The 20,962-nt window shown below is 39.0% G+C and overlaps 1 protein-coding gene across 1 annotated transcript in view; it reads right to left on the bottom strand.

The window, feature by feature from the left end:
- The window catches only part of yes1 (YES proto-oncogene 1, Src family tyrosine kinase), a 38,411-nt gene extending 26,649 nt beyond the window's left edge, over window positions 1–11,762 (bottom strand). Inside the window, exon 1 of the mRNA XM_026936345.3 lies at window positions 11,386–11,762. The gene's annotated coding sequence lies outside the window, so the exon portion shown is untranslated. The remainder of the gene's footprint in view (window positions 1–11,385) is intronic.
- Between the last annotated feature and the right edge of the window lie 9,200 nt (window positions 11,763–20,962).

The raw sequence follows: 20,962 nt of genomic DNA, 5'->3' as shown, positions 1-20,962 counted from the left end.
GTGAAGGTATCACAATCCACTGTTTGAAGAAGAGAGCAGAAATATAGAGGCCATACCACAAGTCTCTGCTCATGATCAAAAACATACAAGCTCAGCCAAGCACGGCGGAGGTAGTGTCATGGCTTGGGCTTGCATGGCTGCTTCTGGAACTGCCTCTCTAATCTTCATTGAAGATGGAACTCATGATGGTATCAGCAGAATGAATTCAGAAGTCTACAGAAACAGTCTGTCTGCCAATTTACAGGGCAATGCATCCAATCTAATTGGGAGGAACTTCATCATGCAGCAAGACAATCACCCAAAACACACTGCCAACACAACAAAGGACTTCATCAGAGGAAAAAGGTTTTAAAGCAGGGGTTTTTCGCCTGGCCAAGTCAATCACCGGACCTTAAACCAACTGATCATGCATTTCATCTCCTGAAGAGGAGACTGAAGGGCAGCAGGGAATTGAATTCTTGTAAGCAAAACAGCCCTGATAAACAACACATTGTTTTATTTTCTTAATTTAAGCCCCGGCTCATTCCATGTGTGGAAGACTAGCAGAACTTTATCGCTATGGCAAGTATGAACAAGAAAAGCTAAGATGCATCAGAGAAAGATGATCTGGTGCTCTGCTCAATCAGACAACACAGGCTTTTACAGTTTGTACAGAACCTGTTTTCTGACACACATTTAAGTCATCTATCATGGTGGCAATCACTACAGATAGAACTGATCGAGCAAAACCTCTAACTTATCAGCAAATATTTTTGATATTTTGCGCTCCCAATAAAGAGTAGAGTAAGCTACAGGCTAAGTAGTTCCAGCTCAGGTCCGTTACAAATAGTCTGAAGCAGTCCTCAAAGAGTTGCCACATGTAATTCGCAAGAAATCAATTTGAATTAAACTGAGGTACTGGTTACATTGTATGTTTTGAAAATGTGTGACTACATTAAAGTGTGCAGAAAAAAAAAACAGTGTATATTTGGAGCTCCTCTAACAGACTGTATCTGTACTGTGAGCTTGCACATGTGGACTATTAATACAGCATTTAATCAGATTCTTTAAAATTCATTGGCTAAGTAACATTTAAGTAGTAACAGGAAATGAGAAGCTTCTACCAGCTTCATCTGGATCCTCTTCCTCATTAGTTTATGTTACTTCTACACTTGTCCTCTATGCTCTCTCTCTCGCTCTCTAACATACGATGATCTTAACAGAACGAGGTCGAGGTTCGGCCAACTGTAATTACAACTCGGTTGTAATTAGCTGCTTAAATGTATAAAACGAGACAGAGCCACGATGAACAAACATTTTATATTTGCTTATTCTGGTTTCTCATGTTGGTGTAATAAGTTAATCGCTCCATAAACACAAATGGTTTAAGTAGATAAGGATTTCTGAATTAAGATAAAGGTTTAAAGTTCATAGCAAATAGAAAGTGCAAGTGTGTGAAGCCACATTTTGGTATGCACTGGTGTGGATTGAAAGTTTTTTCTCTGGCAGAAGCATGTGGAAGGGACAAAAAAAAAAAAAAAAAAAAACCACACACATCTGTTACACTAAATAGAATACCTAAACAGTACAGACATAAACCCTCCCCGGATGGGGTAGGGTCGTAGGGCAACTTCCAATTTTACATATTTGCACCTGCAGTCTGGACGGGACTAAGATTATTACAAGCTGAATTACCTACTGTTTTTTTATCCAAACTCGGCGGTCTTCTGATAATCTTAGTCCCGTCCAGACTGCAGGTGCAAATGTGAGAGACCATGATGGGGTCGCAAAATGGATGGAAAAATGGATGCTTCTTGTATACTTTGTGATTATTGTTTAATTGTATTTTTAAATTGTTGTTGGAACCTTGGTTTGCCCCAAAGTGAAGTAAGAGACTTTACTCTACTCCAAAGTTGTCTCTGACCGCCATGATGTGAACAGAGCGTGATCATATGTCCATGTGAGTCAAACATCTGGGTTTGTAGAGAGAATCTAACCTGATAGAAACCTGTGGTTATTTTATTGCTGTACAGAAATAAGAGCTTCATCACTGAGGAGAAGTGTAAAAAATTGATGTCCCGCTAATAAACTAATCCAATCCGAATAAGGCTATAGGTGTACAGATATATAATAGGGTATTATTTTGTTTGAGAAATGGCTCAAACCAGAAGACATTGTTATATATGGTGCTGTTATCGACGTCTATTGAGTATTACAGAAGTGTTGTTAATATTACAAGAACAACAACTTTATAATAATTACTGAGCACCAAGTGAAAGAGAAAACCCTCTCTCCTTTAACAAGAGCTTATCTTTTAGCAAGCACAGCAATGTCACCTGATTAGCACACTAACAAACTGTTTTGTGCTTTATTGTGATCCTCGCAGAGTGAGTGATATTGTGATTGCCCTCACTCTGCGAGAACACAACAGCGCAAACCTGATTAGCTGGCTAACTCTAGCATGCTAACTAAAACACAAGGCCTTGTTGAAATGAACGCTGTCTGTTATGATCAGTCAATGTGCTGCTAATGCAGATCTGTGGAGTGAGTAAGTTTAATTATTTATTTATTTGTTCCATTTATTTAGCTCCTTTCTCTCTCTCTTTGCAAAGTATGTAACACGAAGTAGCATCGATCAACAAGACATTTTAAGGAGTAGAAAGAGACAAGTAATCCTTTGGGACGAGAAAGGTTCTCAGCTGAGATGGGAAAGAGGCAGAAAGATGGGGGTAGTTTGGTGTGGGGAACCGCAAGCAGTCTGCTGCCAGAGGACCAAATGGTACAAGCTGTCCACAGGACTCTGTGTGTCCTTGGTTGATTACTGAGATCTACCTGGCAAGTAAACAAGAAAAGCTTTGCTGTCATCATCCCTGAGTCGCTATGTTAGGTCATACTAGGAATGTAGTGTCGGGTCCTTGGCTGTACTACTTTAAGGTGATGCAGGACGTATCTGAGCTGGCGTATGACGTGATTCTGAGCTGGCATATGACTGTGCGCTACCGTGAGTTACTATTACAGGATTGTCAGGTTGACTCACAGCAGAGCAGAAACATCGTGTGATTTTTTAAAATAAAAATCATACGTGCTGTAGCATTAAATGCATGTCTTAATAAACTTTTCAATTTGTCTAGAGAATTGTTTAATGTCAGTAGCTCCTCTAAAAGCTAGTCTGCTCTATAAACTAATAATTCACTACAGTTGACAGTTTATTACCACAGTGTACACCCAACACAATATCACCAGCAACTAGAATGAGCAAAATGGCCTCCAAAACTTTTCATTTATTTTTCAGTAGATAATTAAAGGAACATCAGTAAGCTAGTTTAGAGTCAAAAACCTCAGTAAACATACAGGAACATCCAATAGTAAGTAATATTGACAATTGTGATACATCATCAAATAAAACAGAATGAGGCAATTGAGGAAATCTATAGGCGCCTCATCCGCACACTACTCTTCCTGAAATCAGCGTGAGCGGATATTAGTTACTCATTACTGAGCTCTTTATACTGAGTCACAGTGGGCAGCGGCAGAGCAATAACTCTGACAGATAATCACAGATAATAAACTCTGCCAGCCTGGTGAAAAGGAACACAGGGAAATATTAAACTTCAAAAATAAAAATGGTCTTGAAAAGTGAATAGCTTACTTTTTTTTTCCAATTACAATAAGCTACTTGGCAACACTATGAACGGTTCTTGCGACACGTCCAGTTGTACTGGTTGCAAAAAAGCCTTTCGATGTGACTCAGCTCAACGTAGGTAACTACTCCCGATCGCACTTAAGGTGTGGCAGGAAGTGATTATTAAATTGGTGCTACAGAAAAGGTCCATGTAGTGGGATAAAAATATACTGACATGACCATATGACACATGACAATCTAACTATTATAGCATTTCTATTATAATACTAACTTATACAATTATTAGGTGATATTAGCAAATCTATCAATCAAAATAACTTTTGAAAGTAAGATATAACAAGCTTAACGTACATCAGAGGTGCCAACACAGCCAACAAGAAAATACTAGCAAGAGCATTTAAAAAAAAAAAAAAAAAAACTGATTACTTGGCATCTATTGGCTCACAAAACCAAGGCTTCCGAATTTAAAGGTCAAAGTTCACAGAGATAAAGTTGGCTCAAAGCTACACCACGCAAATCCCTGAAGCAAATGCTCATTGTTCACATCCCATGTCTTTTCCCCTACAGTGAACTGTCTTTTCTGCCAGATAAATTTTATTTGTCTGATCTGACCACTTTGCCTGAAAAAGCAGAAAAGTGTAGTCCTCAAGTGGCTCCTGCATCGACGTAGAAAGGGGTGAAAAACTGTAAATGCTGTGGCTAAATCATAGCTGTGGGTGCTTACGTATATATATATATATATATATATATATATATATATATAAAAATCATACACAAGGCTGTCAAATAAATAATTAAAACATGGATAGAGATGTCTTGACACAATAAAATACATTTTTAAAAACTATATCGAACAAGGGCGTTTGCAGGACTTTTTTATATTTATTTTAGAAAAATGCTTTTTTTTCCCCCTCTGTGTTTTGGACTCTCATCCAAATGAAAATGCCATTTTGGCTCACTGAAAACAAAGCTTTTTGATGCCACCTTCTAGGTGGAGGCATTTTAAAACGTGTTTTCAGGGTGCGGGGAAAAAGAAAGCATGTTTCTGAAAACGCTCATTTCACGTTGCAAACTTGTGCATGCACATTTCGAGATTGCACGATTTATGAATGACTCAGGGTGACAAAAAAAAGGTACTTTTTGGTCTGTAACTTGTTTTATTCAAAAACATCTTCACAAAGTACCAGATATCGGGTAACCAGATTTTAAAATGCTATAATTTTATTTGGGATACATTTGAAGAAAAAGCCTGTGGTTCACAACTATTAGAAAATATGGAAACAGTACAAAAGATTACAATTTCACCATGTGAAGACTTTCGCCCAAGCAGCCACCCACATTAAACCACAGAGGTCGAGCAAATGTGCCAGATGACTCACTCTCACCTGATGTATCCAAAACACAGAGACATGCATAGACACCTCCCGTTAGTCAAAAGCCAGCTATCAAAACTTTTCTTGCTAAACAACTTCAGTTGGGTAAAGATAAAAAATTTTATAAAGGAGATCAATCAACTGACTATCGTCCTTCATCCACTCGATTCCCACCAAATCAGATATAAACTCCATCGTGCCTGAATGACTTTTCCACTTATAGAAAACACTGACTCGATTTACTCTCTCACACTCCCTCGATTGGCTGCTGACTCCTGCCTGTCACTACTCAGTGAACTTCTTTCATGCCTAAATTTGGAGTGTGATGAAGTTTGATGTATCTGAGCTGGCATATTTGACTTTTTAGTCAATTCCGAGAAAGGCTATATATTACATTATACACAGTCCGCTGACAGAGTCACCACATATTTTCATTTTCAAAAGAAATGAGGGAGGAAAAAAAAAAAAAAAAAAAACTACCCACGCTTCTCTACATGTCTTAGGTTCACACTTGCAAAGCAACAAGTAACTTATCTTTATATATAAGTTTGTCTCTTGTGGGCGTGCTGTGGGTTTGTTGTTTGCCACCGTCGCAGAAATCAAAGCTCCATGTCACGCATGTAAACAGGAAATGAACAGTTATCTGCCTCTTTGTCACTCATTACCATAAACACAGTATTACACAAGACAATTAAGTCAATCACTGGATGACTGAAAGCAACACTGGATAGCTAACCTACAGGCCCCTCTAAAGGTCTTGGAACAGCAAGGGATGAAGGTATCAGAATCCACCATTTAAAGAAGACCTCAAGAGCAGAACACCATAACACAAGATGCAAACAACTCATCAGCAGTAAGAATCGGACAGCCAGATCGGAATTCACAAAGAAACACAGAGAAGAGTCACAGAAGTTGTCGAACAAAGTTTAACCTCTACCAAAGTGATGGAAAAACCAAAGTGTGGAGAAGAAGGATCTGCTCATGATCCAAAACATACAAGCTCATCAGTCAAGGTGGAGGTAGTGTCATGGCTTGGACTTGCATGGTTGCTTCTAGAACAGACATTGACCCAAAACACACTGCCAACACAACAAAGGACTTTATCAGGGGAAAAAGTGGAAGGTTTTAGACTGGCCAAGTCAGTCACCAGACCTTAACCCAATTGAGCATTTCACCTCCTGAGGAGAAGACTGAAGGGAGAAACCCCCAAAACAAACAACAACTGAAAGAAGCTGTGGAACAAGCCTGGAAAAGAATCACAACAGAAGAATGTGACAGTTTGGTGATGTAAGTTTGGTGATGTAAGCATCACTGGCTTGATCACTGGTTTATTGCAAGCAAGGTATATGCAATCAACTATTAAGTGTTTTTTACTTTAAGACTATCTGTTCCAATACTTCTGCTCACCTAAAGATTGGGCGGTCTGCCATCAAAGGCACCATGTTCTAAGGTGTTTAACACATCTAGATGTATAAAGCAGGAAATGAAAGCTGAAATTCTGATCCATTGCCTCAAATTCTTCTTTTGTTCTCAAACCCAAATGTCTTCATTGTATAGCAAAAACATAAGAATTCAAATACTTTCAGAGAGGACTGTATGTAGCTAAATTAGCTGTTCTGTTACACTGAGAACATTCCAATGTGCCGTTATCCATAAAAAGCTCTTTGGAGACAATCTTGAAGGATCAACATAGAACCCTACAACTGATTGTGTCCCTTTTTAGAAATAGAATAAACTATTATGTAGGAGCATTTATTAGTACTATCTTATCTCCTTTGCAGCAAAAATCCAAATAGTGTATAGCTGTTTTACTATCGTTTAGCTCAGCTCATGTAGGCTGTAGTTGTTGTATGATGCAGCACCATGCACAGACAGCATGACCTTTCCTAAATTGGTTGACAGCCTACATGTGACAAAGCACCAGCGTTAGCCAGTTAGCTAGCTTCCACCAAAATATATATGGATTTGTTTCCTTAAGTACAACATAAAGGAGTTACACATAACAGTAGAATCTACTCCATCCATACATCTCCTACAAACACCCAACCCCAATCTACATCTATGTACATAATGCTACTAATTTATTTTAGTATAGCAAGTTAGTATTTAGTATTGCATTTATTGCACATTACATTGCACAAAACTGCACATATCTGCACTTTATATTGGTACTGTCAGACTGCTGCCATCATCCATATATATATATATATATATTCGTATACATTTTTTTAGAATTGCTTCATATATTCTTTTACGTATATATTTTTCTTATATTTAATATTTTGCTTTACATACTTTTCTTTATATATATATATATATATATATATATATATATATATATATATATATATATATATATATATATATATATATATATATATATATTTCTATGTATATATTTTTCTTTATATTAACAATTTTCTATATTTTCTTTTCTATGTTGGAACAGTTGTAAAAAAAAAAAAAAAAAAAGCATTTCACTGCAAGTCATATATATGGTTATGCATGTGACAAATAAAATTTGAATTTGAATTTGAGAATCATTAGTGACTGAACTGCCTTATACAACGATGTTATTAATAAACCTCACGCAACTGTATTCGGAGTTCAAAAGCACGCAGCAATGGAGACAACAGGCACTTGCACCAGAGCTACAAAAGAATGCACATATAAGCCACGAGAAACCATTCAAACCAGACGTGTCTTATCAGTGATGCCAGTAAATACCGACACTCCCATTCAGGGAACGTCATAAACCATGTTACACAGTAATGACTTAACCTGTCCTCTTATAATGTAGCCTTCTTGGCTAGCAAAATGAGAAAGAATCAAGTCAGACATCTGCATGATTTTCTGTTCAGTGGTGATGATCTGTTCAATAGACAAAGAAGTTTTGTTAGAAATACCAGTGCAAACTGAGTAACGCTGCTTAACACTGCAGGAATGAACAGAGCCCAGTTGGGATCTCTATTACAGTGCACAGCTGAGACAGCGCTTAAAGCATACTGTGTATGCGAGTGTACACACATACACAACGGATACCACAAGAAAGACCTTTCCCTGTGCCAGAAATATGACACAAACCAAGAAAGATTAAGGTTCAGAAGCCACGGGCAACGTCTCATTCAGTTCACCCAGCAAGAGCGTGTGCACAAGCATAGACAAGAACTTGGAATCAGATAACGATTTAGGTTGCATTCACACTTGGCCTTGTTTTTCTCAACTGCAGGGCACGTTTCAGATGTAATCCTATGGGATGCAGTGCTTTAAAAAGCACTTCCGCCTGCATGTTTTTTTCTTCACAGCGGAGCACTGCCAAAGTTGAAAAAAGTTCAACTTCTCAGAAAAGAGCTAAGTGACGGCAAGCATTTTGAACCTCCTTACCGATCAGGTCAAAATTTGGAAGCAAAAAAAATATTCTTACTAATGAGTGAATATAAGGAGATTTATGTATAATAAAAGCTTGGCTGTTTTTCAGGCATTCCCCCAGTACATGATGTGACATACTACTTGAATTGTGGCTGTGTACAGTTAAATTGCACAAAAATATCCTCTATTCTGATTTTCTGACTCCAAAGCTACAGTTAACAACTATAGCAATCAACCTCCTCATCGCACGAGTTAAACTATTCTTTATGGATTAAAAATAAAAACTAATCTAGATAGGAACCTAGACTAGTGACATAGCCAATACTAGCTAGGACTGGTGCAAAAATTATTAGTTATACGCTGCATTTGACTAAAGGTCCTAACTTGTAGCTCATATCGCTCCTTAATTCCTACTTGGGATGGTCTCCTTATCCCAGAGTTCAGCAAGTGATGTAATCAGTCATGCTGTATACGAGTATTTACTTTGGATCAATCAACATAGACATATTTCCTTGTTAAATATGTTACGCTGACTATACAGTTCGCTGCTCTGCGGAGGAAAATATACATCACAGGTAGCTAACAAAAGACGAACATGAAGGAGTCCATGGGTTTTTCCCACTTTGTAGCTTGAACGCACGGTGGTTGAAAATGGCAGAATGTTGAGCTCCTAATTCTGAGGTAAATCGAATGCAGGAATAGTGTGCAGTTGCATATGCTGCTTTTACTCCATGAAAAAATGAAGCCAGAACCAACTGTATTAGATCAGATATTCGACTCTGCAGCTAGCCAACGCAACACAGGCCACCAACATCATGCTATTATGTAATAAACTAAGCCACAAGCTTAATCCCTTTCATTCTGCTGCCAGCCACATGTGCTCCATGGACAGTTTTTAATCCAAGAAGCTTTGCAAGTGAATTTACAGAAGCAGTTTTCTGCCAATTTATATTGTATGTCACTCTGGTCTTACAGCTGTACTCGGCATCTGAAAACTGTGGAGGAAAAAAAGCTGCACTGCAAACTGAATCCTTCCTTTTACAGTAGTCCTCCCTTTATAAATAACATTTGCATTGAATCAGACTATCAGCTTCGATGGAGAAGCTGCTATGAGAATGCAGTGTTTGTAAATAGAAAGACAGGCCGTGAATGCAAGGCTTCGCGTGTAACTCTGTAAATTAAGCTGCCATTCTCACAGCGCTGCAGAATCGCCATGGCATCCTGCCGCTACTGCCAATCAGAGCCAAGAAACGGGTGGGGGGGACTTCCTTCCGAGTCCATTCATACCACAAAAGCCACCTGCTGTGCCTGTCAAAAGCTAGAGCGATGGGGTGAGGGGGAGAAGGAGGAACATGAGATGGAAGATGAGAGAAAGTTGAAGTAAAAATTAAAAGGAAGGAGGGAAAGGTTGGGCATTACGTTGCATAACCTTTCTATAGTAAACAGATGTGCGTGAGGAATAAGGGTAAACGCGTTCTGCCTCTTATCACACTAACTTTGCCGCCAAGAAACCTCCTCCAACTTTTTATGCATGGAGTACACTGTTAGGGAAATGTGTCTCACACAATGCTTAGACCGAAACAGTTTGTGTCTGTATAGTCAAAAGTCTTAAGATTTTTCTCTTTAGAGCTTACAGTGCTTTTTACAGTGCAATTGTAAAGGAACGGTTTGTAGTTGTCTGAAATAATCACTTGACAAAGAAACAATGTGTACAGCTTCAAGTTCATGGCATTCATGTTGATTAAAGCCTAAGCTGATTCATACTAAAAAATAAAAGACAAATTTAAAGCTTTGTGTCGTTGTGTTCCCGGAAAGATTTTTGTCTGAGATGATAAACTGCTGAGGCAACCGTTAGGAATTCAGCCACCGTTGTGCCTCTACTCCTTAACAACTCCAGCACTTGTAACGTTAAAGTTTGAGACAGACCCCATGCACTATTAGCAACACAACAAGGTTCAAGGACATTAAGGTTCAAGCATAAGAACTGCACTAGGAAGCCTGAGAAGAACACGGAAAGCAAGGTGGCTGAAAGCCGAGCCTTTGGAAGCTCTTTGTGTTTGTTCTTCACCTGTCCGTTGCTTGTAACTCATCTGACTTGAAGTTGCACTTTCACATCTGTTTACAAAAGATCTTGCTTAACTGGAGCACCACATGTCTTTTTTTTTTTTCCTCTTTTCCAAATAAGTGGCCTCATGCCTCCGAGATCGAATGGAAAGTGCAGCCGCACTGGAACTGGCAGAGTTTTGCTCCATTGAGAGACTTGGAGGATAGTTATCCAATCCAGTGCTTGCCCACCATCAGACACACAGTAACCTGCAGTACAGCTGGAGCACTGGAAATCCAAAACATTAGTCTTACTGGATAAAAGGCAGACAAAATGTTACTGAAAGCATGCAAGGTAGTGTGTGTGTGTGTGTGTGTGTAGAATGACTGAAAATGCCATAAGGAGAGCATGCAAAGTGGTGTGTGTGTACAATGTATGAAGTCTGGCAGTGATCAGCATAACTACTACAAATCTGACCACTCATTAGTCCACACCAAAGCGAGTGAGATGAGTCCTGTGGGGTGTGAATGTGTTACACACTGGACCTGGGGGAATCTTGAGCAAAATGAACTCAGGCCTGAAATGACTTGACTTTTCGAGCTGAGAGGAACAATAAAACAATAACAGTGCAGTGTTATCACAAGGCCTCTGCTTCACTAGGCCTAATGTTTGCACGGAAATTAAGAACTCAGTCATGAACTTTCACAGAGAGAGACTCACAGAGAGAGACACACAGAGAGAGAGAGAGAGAGAGAGAGAGAGAGCCACGTTTCATTACACAGATCACTCTCCGCCAGAAACGCACGCGCTTGCTCCAACCATTTTCTCCCCCCAAGTCATTTGGACGCACAGGGAAAGAAAACAACAACTAGTTCGGTGGGAAATGACAAATGAACTCAAACAACAGTATTCAAAACAAACAAACAAACAAACCGACCACTGGATAGACTTTGGCAGCCCATTTCCAGTTTCCTTACCTTCACACAAACCTGTCTTCTTTTATTTTCATACGTCTTCTGACTCTCACGCACTCGGCAGACACAGAAAAGTGCAACTGTTTGCTACACAATTAAAATCCCAGTCAGCCGCGCTGTTTTTTCCATGCTTCACACAACCCCTGCGAAACGACCCAAACTGCCTGTTATTGTTACTGCTGATGAAATCCGTTATAGAAATCCGGTCGCGTCACTAACAGGAGAAGAGAAATGGAGACCAAACAGTGGTAAAGAAGGAGGGAAAAAAAAAAAACAGACGTTAAACCGGAACCGGTAGAGATTGCATGGCTATGCTAGCATGACAAAAAGGCAGCCTGAGGAATTGGGAGCGCTTCCCACAGCCGGACGCCTCCTTTTCCTTTTCCTTCTCTGCCCGCTTGATTCAACTTGCACCAATGGCTGTAGGCCAAACGGCTCCCTGCTCCCTGCAGAAGTGCGCTACGTCGCCTGTGAAATAACGGCTTCTAGAAGCACTGTAGCGCACTTTATGTCCCGTACGGAGGAATTTGGGATTGGGCCAATACATCCCACAATATGGCCGCCTCGGGAATCTCTTCCGGGGAGAGTATCTGTCTGAATCGGAGAGTGGAAAGCAGATATGATTTGTCAGCAAATTTGTGGAAGTGCAGATATTGCAGTTTCTTCGCTTTATTGAACTGAAGGGTATGATAACGCAGGCAGCTTTTTGTGAATGTTTAAGTTAGGCTTTTGCCGCCCCCTGCCTGTGGGTTACATTTAATGAAGCTGTGTTTTTCCTGGTGTTAATCCTCTTTCCGCAGGGACACTGAGCTGTACCTCTGTCGGTACATTCTGGAGGCCATGGTGGCTTAGTGGTTAGCACTTTTGGGGGTTTGATTCCCACCTCCACTCTGTGTGCACAGAGTCTGCATGCTCTCTGCCTCGGGAGTCTCCTCTGGGTACCCCAGTTTCCTCCCCCAGTCCAAAGACATGCCTTGTAGGCTGATTGGTATTTCCAACATGTGTGTGTGCAGTTGTGTCTTGTCCAGGGTGAGGGCGTCCCCTGATATTCCTGGGATAAGATCCAGTATAAGCAGTATGAAAAATGGATGGATGTATACACAGTTTTCACATACAGTGAATCATGAATATTTTCTTGCTGTTGTTTAACAACAAGACTAGCAGCATATATTACATTACACTGAGTGACTTGGACAACATGGACAACATGAAATTACTGAAATTATTGCTGAATACCCATTTTCCTTCACAAATAAAAATATTACCAAAAGTAATAGTATATTGAAATAATTGTCCATATTTTGTGTTTGCTTTTATCACACTCAATATATCATGTAGTGAGAAATGTGAGAATTAAATAAATTGACTCATAATATACATTGCCTTGCATAAGTATTCACCCCCTTGAACTTTCCTACATTTTGTTGTGTTATGACTTGAGTTATGTACATAACTTTAGCACTTTTTTATTCGTTTGAATAGTTTCGCAGTTTCTGCTGATGAAAAGCATCCCCACAATGTGATACTACCACCACCGTGCCTCAGTGTGCAGCTGGTGTTCCTAGGGTGATGAGAAGTGTTGGGTTCCTGCCAAATGTAGCTCTGTGTGCCAAGGCCAAAAAGTTCAGTTTCAGGCTTCATCAGATCAGAGAACTGTTTACCGAGTCTGCAAACAGGGTTTTTTATGACTTTTTTCATTGATTGCTTTCTTCTTACCACTCTTCCATGAAGCCCAGCTTTATGAAATGTCCTGGCTGTGGTTGTCGTGTGAACAGATTTAACTGACATTAAACTAGCTTATAAAGACCCCAAAAGAATTCCACTAAAGACACTAAAAATATATAAACAATATGTATAAAGTAAAATAAAGTACAATATAAGTGCACACAAGAAGGCAGGAGGTGTGGAGTAACAAAGTATGAGGATTTTTGGTTACTGTCACAGTGAAAGAAAGGACCAAGTAACAGCACTGTACTAAAGTGATGATGTGACAGTAAAGTGACTAAGTCACAACAAATGTGCAATGGACATGTAAAGTGACTGGGTGTCAGCGTGGTGGTGAGAATGGATTTGAGGCTATTGAGTAGCCCTGACAGGGTGCATGTAACAACTGTTCGTTAGCCTGGTTGTCTGTGACCGGATGTTCTGTTAACATTTGCCAGAAGGCAGACATCTGATGTGATTTTGTAAGCCTTCCACAGCTACTATGACTGATAAATGTCACTGATAAAGATGGAAGATTATTGCCTGTGATGAAATCTGTTGTTTCACCACCAGGCCTGGATTAAGACCAGATAGGATCCTGGGGCTAAGATGACTCCAAGGTCCCCTGTCAGTGTGCTTTGTTTCTGTTGTCACTCTTCATTACCAGGTTGACATGACCTGGCCAATTGGATAAGAGACAGACCTAAACTAAGGAGCAGAGCTGTGAAGTTAAAGGCACATTGTACATTGGAGCCCTGGAATTAGCCAACTGGCTCAATTTCTCTTTGCTTGTGCTTGCTATTATTAAAGTTGCTTTGATAATATTTCATGTTATATTTACCGCTCTTCCTCGCTGTTAGTGAAAGGCGTAGATTAGCTCATTGTTGCTCATCTATTTAAAGATATACACAGAATAAACATTTCTCACTTTCCCACCCTCCCCACCTACCCAATGGGACACTAACATGCTTGGTGCCCAGGGCTTAAGCCGTGCCTAGCCCATATGTTAACCTGTCCTTGCTGCCATACCTTACGGTGACACAACCAGTCAGGATCATCTGTATGGTACAGCAATAGAAGTTGGTGAGGTGTCCTTAAGACACATCCCTCATGGGGGTGGGGGTGTTGTAATTACTTTGGCTGGTTCGATTGTCTTAAATGCCAAGCTGTAATCAATGAACAACATTCTCACATATGTGTCCTTTTCTCCAGATGTGTGAGAACAGTGTACATCATCAGGGCAATGGTGTCATCTGTGGATCTGTTTGGAAAGAGTCCATGGTTGCAGGTAGAAATAAGCAGATATGGGATTTACCTAGTTGGCTGAAGCATTTCACAATAGCAGAGGTCAGCACAATGGGGCAGTAATCATTCTAGCAGGAGACAGAAGGTTTCTTGGGGATTGGAATGATGGTGGTGCTCTTTAAGCATAAGGTGTTGCCTGACAGGCTTAGGGAAAGGTTAAAGATGTCAGATAGTAGATTTTAGTGGGCATTCCATAATAATTGAAACTGGCCTATCACAGCGGGAAGTCATTCAGTTCCACATTATATGACATTGGTAACCACACTGAATAATAATAATAATAATAATAATAATAATAATAATAATAATAATGACAATGTCTTACTGGGGTGGCCAGAGGGGTGGTCATGCTAGGGTGGCACTGGCCCTTAGGCATCAGAATTAAAAGTGTGACCTTATTAATGTCTTCAAAGTTACAATGAAAAAAAGAAATTCATAAGACTCTATATATATAATCATGTGGCAGCAGTGCAATGCATAAAAATCATGCAGATACAGGTCAAGAGTTTCAGGTAATGCTCATCAAACATCAAAATGAAGAAAAAGTGTGATCTCTGTGACTTTGATCGTGGCATGGATGTTGACATCAGAAGGGCTGCTTTGAGTATTTCAGAAACTGCTGATCTCCAGGGAATTTCACACACAACACTCTCTAGAGTTTACATAGAATGGTGCGAAAAACAAAAAAAACTGAGTGAGCAACAGTTCTGTGGGTGGAAACGCCTTGTTGATAAGAGAGGTCAGAGGAAAACGGCCAGATTGGTTCAAGCTGCCAAGAAGGATATAGTAACTCAAATAATCACTCTTTACAACCGTGATGAGAAGAAAAGCATCTGAGCATGCACAAAACATTGACCTTCAGGTGGATGGACCACAAGAGCAGAAGACCACATTGGGTTCCACTCCTGTCAGCCAAGAGCAGGAATCTGAGGCTATCATGGGCACAGGTTTACAGAAACTGGACAGTTGAAATTAGAAAAAAAATCACCTGGTCTTTTTCCAGTCCTAAGCTGTCCAGTTTCAGCTGATATACTGTATATGTATATGGTTTGCCACACCTATCCCTATGGACAAACTACCACTGCATTTCAGTCTTTTAAAAGACACTGTCTCCAATTTTAAGTCTGCAAATGAAACCTTCACTTTTTCATGCTGCTGCCCTCACAGCTTCATCAAGCTCCTTAAATGCTTGCTAGACCTGCTAGACATAATGATGAAGACACCCACTGAGAAAACTCACAACTACATAGGCTGTGAAATGACTAGAGACTGCTTAGAGACTGCTGTGTTGCTTTTCTAACAGGAGCAGATCCAAACATTTTTTTTCATGTTTCTAAATAAAACTTGTGTACTCACCCAGTTGTGTCATCTCTGTCATGATTTCAGTATGTTGGCGGATACATAGACTAGACTCAGCCAGCTGGGACCACTAGAAAAGCTGAAGAAAAAGCTTGGACAAAGAAGTGAAATCCATGTAAATGCAAGACATTTTAATTCAAATCTTCATGTTAACTCCTTAAACTCCCAAGATCTTACATTCTTTACTTTCTAATAACTACATATTTTTTTTACTATTGGTTTCAAAATAATCGCATAAGAATTACTGAATAATGTGCTTTAAGATGAATTTTTTAACTGGATAATAAGCTGCGACTTTAAGGGGTAAATAACATGAAGAATATCATGCTTACAGAGCAGAATACTCATACTGGAGTTGTCATAGCGGTAAATGGTCATAATGTCAAAACAACAATTTTTAATTCTTTTCAGCGTTCTCCTTGATAAAACTTTGACCTATGAGTTATTTTTTCACAAACACAGTTATCGTACATTATTAAATTGTACATTATCATTCAGTGTGTTGTTTATTGGCTAAGAGTCTATGTGTATTTCAGTAATATGTTTTATATTGGTTGATTGATTAATTCTGTATTCAATATTTAGTTATAATTGAATATTTTAATTATTATATTTCATTATTATATCATTTGTGTAAACATAATTTTAATTTATTATTCATTCAGTGTTGATAAATGGCTATGTATGTGCATTATTTCGCTATTGTTCTGCTTATAATAGAAAAGTGGCGTAGCGTATACAGAAAAAAAAGAATGACAAATCACAAATCTCAATAATTTGTATGAAAATGTATCATCAGCCACAATTTTATTACTGTGACAGGCATAATCAGAGGCCATGGGTGCACTACAGTTTTGGTCACAGTGACATGGATATGAAAATGGATCACATTATCCTTGGGACCCTTGAACAAAAGGCTTGATGGCAATTACATTGTGAATCATTTACATGAATTCTAATGCTTTGTGTCTAAAGCAAATTTACTAGTGAGGCAGAATCCAATCGAAACGGTTGAGCATTGCAGGCCTAGCAGAGGTTCTCTGGAATTTAAGCCTCTGAGTCATTAATGCACCTAGATTAGTATAGCACTATTCAGTTGTATTTGTTGTGTACTTTTATACTGCCATGTATTTTAAAGTATACTGCATGTTTGTTAATGTATTTATCGTTACTGAAGTGGCTTAATTAATCAGTTTCATGACTATGGTACACTGATTTATTAACATGGTTATTTATTAACAAGGTTCTTAATTAAACTATAGCTGACTACAGCAGATCATCAGCACATAACATCATCACCAGCAGCAGTGCCCATTAAGTATCCTGTTGCCCCACCTACAGCAGTGTTAAAAATATTGTTATTCACTTACCTTTAGCACAACCTGCTGGACAAATGTCTATTAATCACAGTAACTCTATAACACTGTTACAGTACTGTAATTGTGAAGAAGAATATTTTCAAAAACAAAATTTATATTTGTGTATCGCTCTGTGAGTTAGCTTTCTTCAGGCCTAACCTTCATACAGTGGCTTGAATAAGTATTCACTCCTCCGGAACTTACTGTCATTGTGTAATGTTACAACCTGGAAGTGAAATGAACTTGCTTCTCGGACTTTTGGTGGATGGCCTCCTCCAGGCAGAATTGTGGTTATGCCATATTCTTTCCATTTTTTAAAATAATGGATTTAATGTTACTCTAAGGGATATCAAAGTTTGGGATTTTTTTTACCACGAAACCTTGGACGATAGTTTTCCAGAACTTGGTCCCAGACCTGTTTCGATAGCTCATTTTCATGATGCTGTTTGGTTAGGTATATTCTCTAACAAACTCTGGGTGATTCCACAAGCATGTGGCGCACTTCGAATGCAGATTGACTCCATTAAACTAATTATGTGACTTCTGATGATACCTGGTTGCACCACAACTAATTTAGGGGTTTCACTGCAACTAGGGTGAATGAGTTTTTTTTATTTGTGAATAATTTTGTAATCTATAGGCCATTGATCCCCCTACTTCAATATTACTGGTGTAGATCTTGTGCAGATTCATGTCCTACAATCCCAGTTAAGTCCAGTTCAGTTCCAGGTTGTAACACAACAAAATGTGGAAAGGTTCAAGTAGCACTTATGCAAGGCACATGTATGTGATGTTGGTATAACACACCTGAATATTGCACTCCTGTGTTTTTTTGAGGCTTTCTGTCATTTTCCTAACTATCTTGCACTTGTTTCTTATCAGCTGGTGGAAACTTGGAGTGAGTAATACCTTCATGTGCTATTGAAATTATCTCAAATATGAGTTCCTTACGTAAAATTGGCATATGGACGTCTTATAGTTATAATTAATTACGTAGGTATTTACATAATTACCACTGCTGACTTTAAAAAGAATTGGCAAATGAATAATTGAAAAGAACATCACACTGATTAAAAACAAACTAATAGTGTATATAATGCAATCATTTGGTTAGAAAACATTTCATTCTGAAATGAACAATGCTTACTAAACTGCTGGAAGGCACCTTCACGCTAGATCAAAAATGCTTTCTAAAGAGCTCTTTGAATGGATAAGTGGCTCTACTTGAAACCTTCTCTGAAACAGAAACCATGTGTTGTATAGCTGGACACTGAACCTTTAAGGGTTTCCCCAGAGGGACAAACTGAAGATCTCTTATGTTAGATGGAACCTACATATTTTTCTGCACTGAATTTTGTAGCAGTAATACCACAGAACAGGTGTGTAATGTGACTGTAGTGGTTGAAATTGTTTCTGAATAGTTTTTTGAATAGTTAAGGATTCTTAGATTCCTAATACGATTATAGTTGATTATACACCCCCCCCCCCCCCTACACCCTCCCTCCCCCCACCAGCACTACCACCACCACCACCACCATCAACAGTCATCTCTTGGCAATATAAGCTATGTAATATATTGCTTAAACTACAATTAGATGAGTAATTCAGATGAATATGTCTTATTTAAACCTGTTCAGCCTAGTCCTGACATAAGACCCCTTTTTATCATATAACACTGCGTAACATATGTCAGTCTCGGAACACACAACGTCAGCAATCACATTTGCAGCACAAATTTCTCAACCTAGGCCCATATGTGGGCTGAAACCATGAGCGTGAGTCATCCTGACTCATTTTTCATACCCCTCCCCTTGCTTCTTCCCCAACATTCCTGGAGAAAACTGAAGAACACTGCCCTTAATTAAAACAGGGAAAGGAAAACTGTGAGCTGAATGATTTAAGTGGCCCTGATTAAGATTTTCAAATGGAGGCGATTGCAATGTGGTCTATATTTATTATATTTATTATATATATATTTCTATTATTATATATGTATTAAGGAAAAACAAACAGACAAAAAAAAAACATTTCTCTGATGCCAGGTTATTTAAAGTTAATTAACGCCCTAACAACCATTTATAAATAAACCCAATATCCATTTTAAAGCTGTATAAAACAAAAGCTACTACAACTCCAAAGGCATAGGTTTTAGGGTTGTAATAGAAGGCATAGGCTAGTAGAACAGAGACCTTTCACAAAAATATTTGTGGCATTGGAAGAAAATCTTCTTAATAAATATAAATTAGGGGAAACATTAAAACAAGAAAGCTAATGGAGGCTGCAGGCTGTGACTCTATTTTATGTTTACGTCAATGCTAGATTGCGTCGCTTTTAATCATGACCCTTTTACGTGTCGTAAAATGAATAATATAGGCTGAAACGAAATGGTGGACAGAGCTCCAGTTGTTCAGAGGGAAAGATTTCATTTACTAATCCACAGGCTCCCAAGCCGAGTCCTGGAGTACCCCCTGTACTACACATTTTAGTGTTTTCCTTGCTCTAACACATCCACTTCAGCTCAGGAAGGGGCTGTTAATTAGCTGTTAATCAGGGGTGCTGGCAGCAGTAAAAATGCTAAAATGTGCAGGACAGGGGGTTCTCCATGACCAGGGCTGGGAAACTGTGCTCTAACCGATTCATTGGCAGTATAATTACAGCGAGCCGTACAGCGACCTGCGACCGCACGATGGCGCTCTTGAATCGTTTAAATGACTCACACCATATATACGCTATATACGCACACACACACACACACACACACACACCGACGATACAGCACGCTACGATTCACGCTCTAGCGAAATCACGCACTGCAGGCGGCATGAATGGCTTTTAACGTCACACTACGTCACGTTTCACGAGACATCGACGTGAATGATTGAATTATTGTTATCGGATCGCGTGATCCATTTGTCAGGGCAGTAAACGGACTGGGTTAAAGGATTTATTTAAAATATAGATCCACGTGCTAAATGCGGAGTGCTGCATGCAACAATATGGATTTAAGTACTGTTTAAAGCTGCTGGTTGGTGTTAAATCAGCACTGTTGATCTATACCTTGTGCAATTGTCCATGTAAGGCCTGCTTACACTTAAGTTAGAACAAAAGTATTTATTTTTCCCTAATAATGACATTATTTCTGTGGAAATAAAATAGCCTATAAGCAATGGATGCTTTTGTCCAAAGAATATTTTATAAGAATTAATGGGAAACTATGCGAGTTAGGGGCAATTTATTCTACATATTCGATAGGCAATCTAACATGGAAGGGTTCTCTTCACTTAAGGAACCCTTGAGGTTCTCTGTAAAAACCCAGACAATAGGGTTCTTCTTTATAAGAAACGGTAACAACCCTTAATTATCCACTGAGCCATTTTATAACCACTGAAGGACATTTTAAGAGGCTAAATAATGAGCTTCGGCGTTCGCGTCGAAACATCAGCACCACAGGAGTGGACAGCTCCCTGTGTTCGCCCTTGTTTAAGCTGAAATTCTCATCCATTGTTCATCTTTTTTTTTTCATGCTGTCAGTTCTACCCTTTATTTCTATACCATTACCATTAATCAGTTATAGGATACAATGCATAAAAATATCTAGATAGAAAGACGGATGCGCGTGCAATCTTGTAACCACCCGGAATGGTGCCAGCTTCCTGTAGAATTACCAAAAAAAAAAAAAAAAGTTGCAATTTGTCTCATCCGTTAAAAATGGAGTTTTAAAGGGAAAAGTTCCGTTTGAGGCGTGTCAGAGTAACTTATCCGTCGATGAGGAAGAAATTACACAGTTATATTCCGGGAGGAAGGGGCTGATGACGTCTGATGCATACTTAATGGGACTTATTGAAAAAAAGGGC

The sequence above is a fragment of the Pangasianodon hypophthalmus genome, chromosome 4 (assembly GCF_027358585.1).
Source record: "Pangasianodon hypophthalmus isolate fPanHyp1 chromosome 4, fPanHyp1.pri, whole genome shotgun sequence".
Taxonomy (NCBI): Eukaryota; Metazoa; Chordata; class Actinopteri; order Siluriformes; family Pangasiidae; genus Pangasianodon; species Pangasianodon hypophthalmus.
This window is presented reverse-complemented; position numbering and strand designations above follow the sequence as displayed.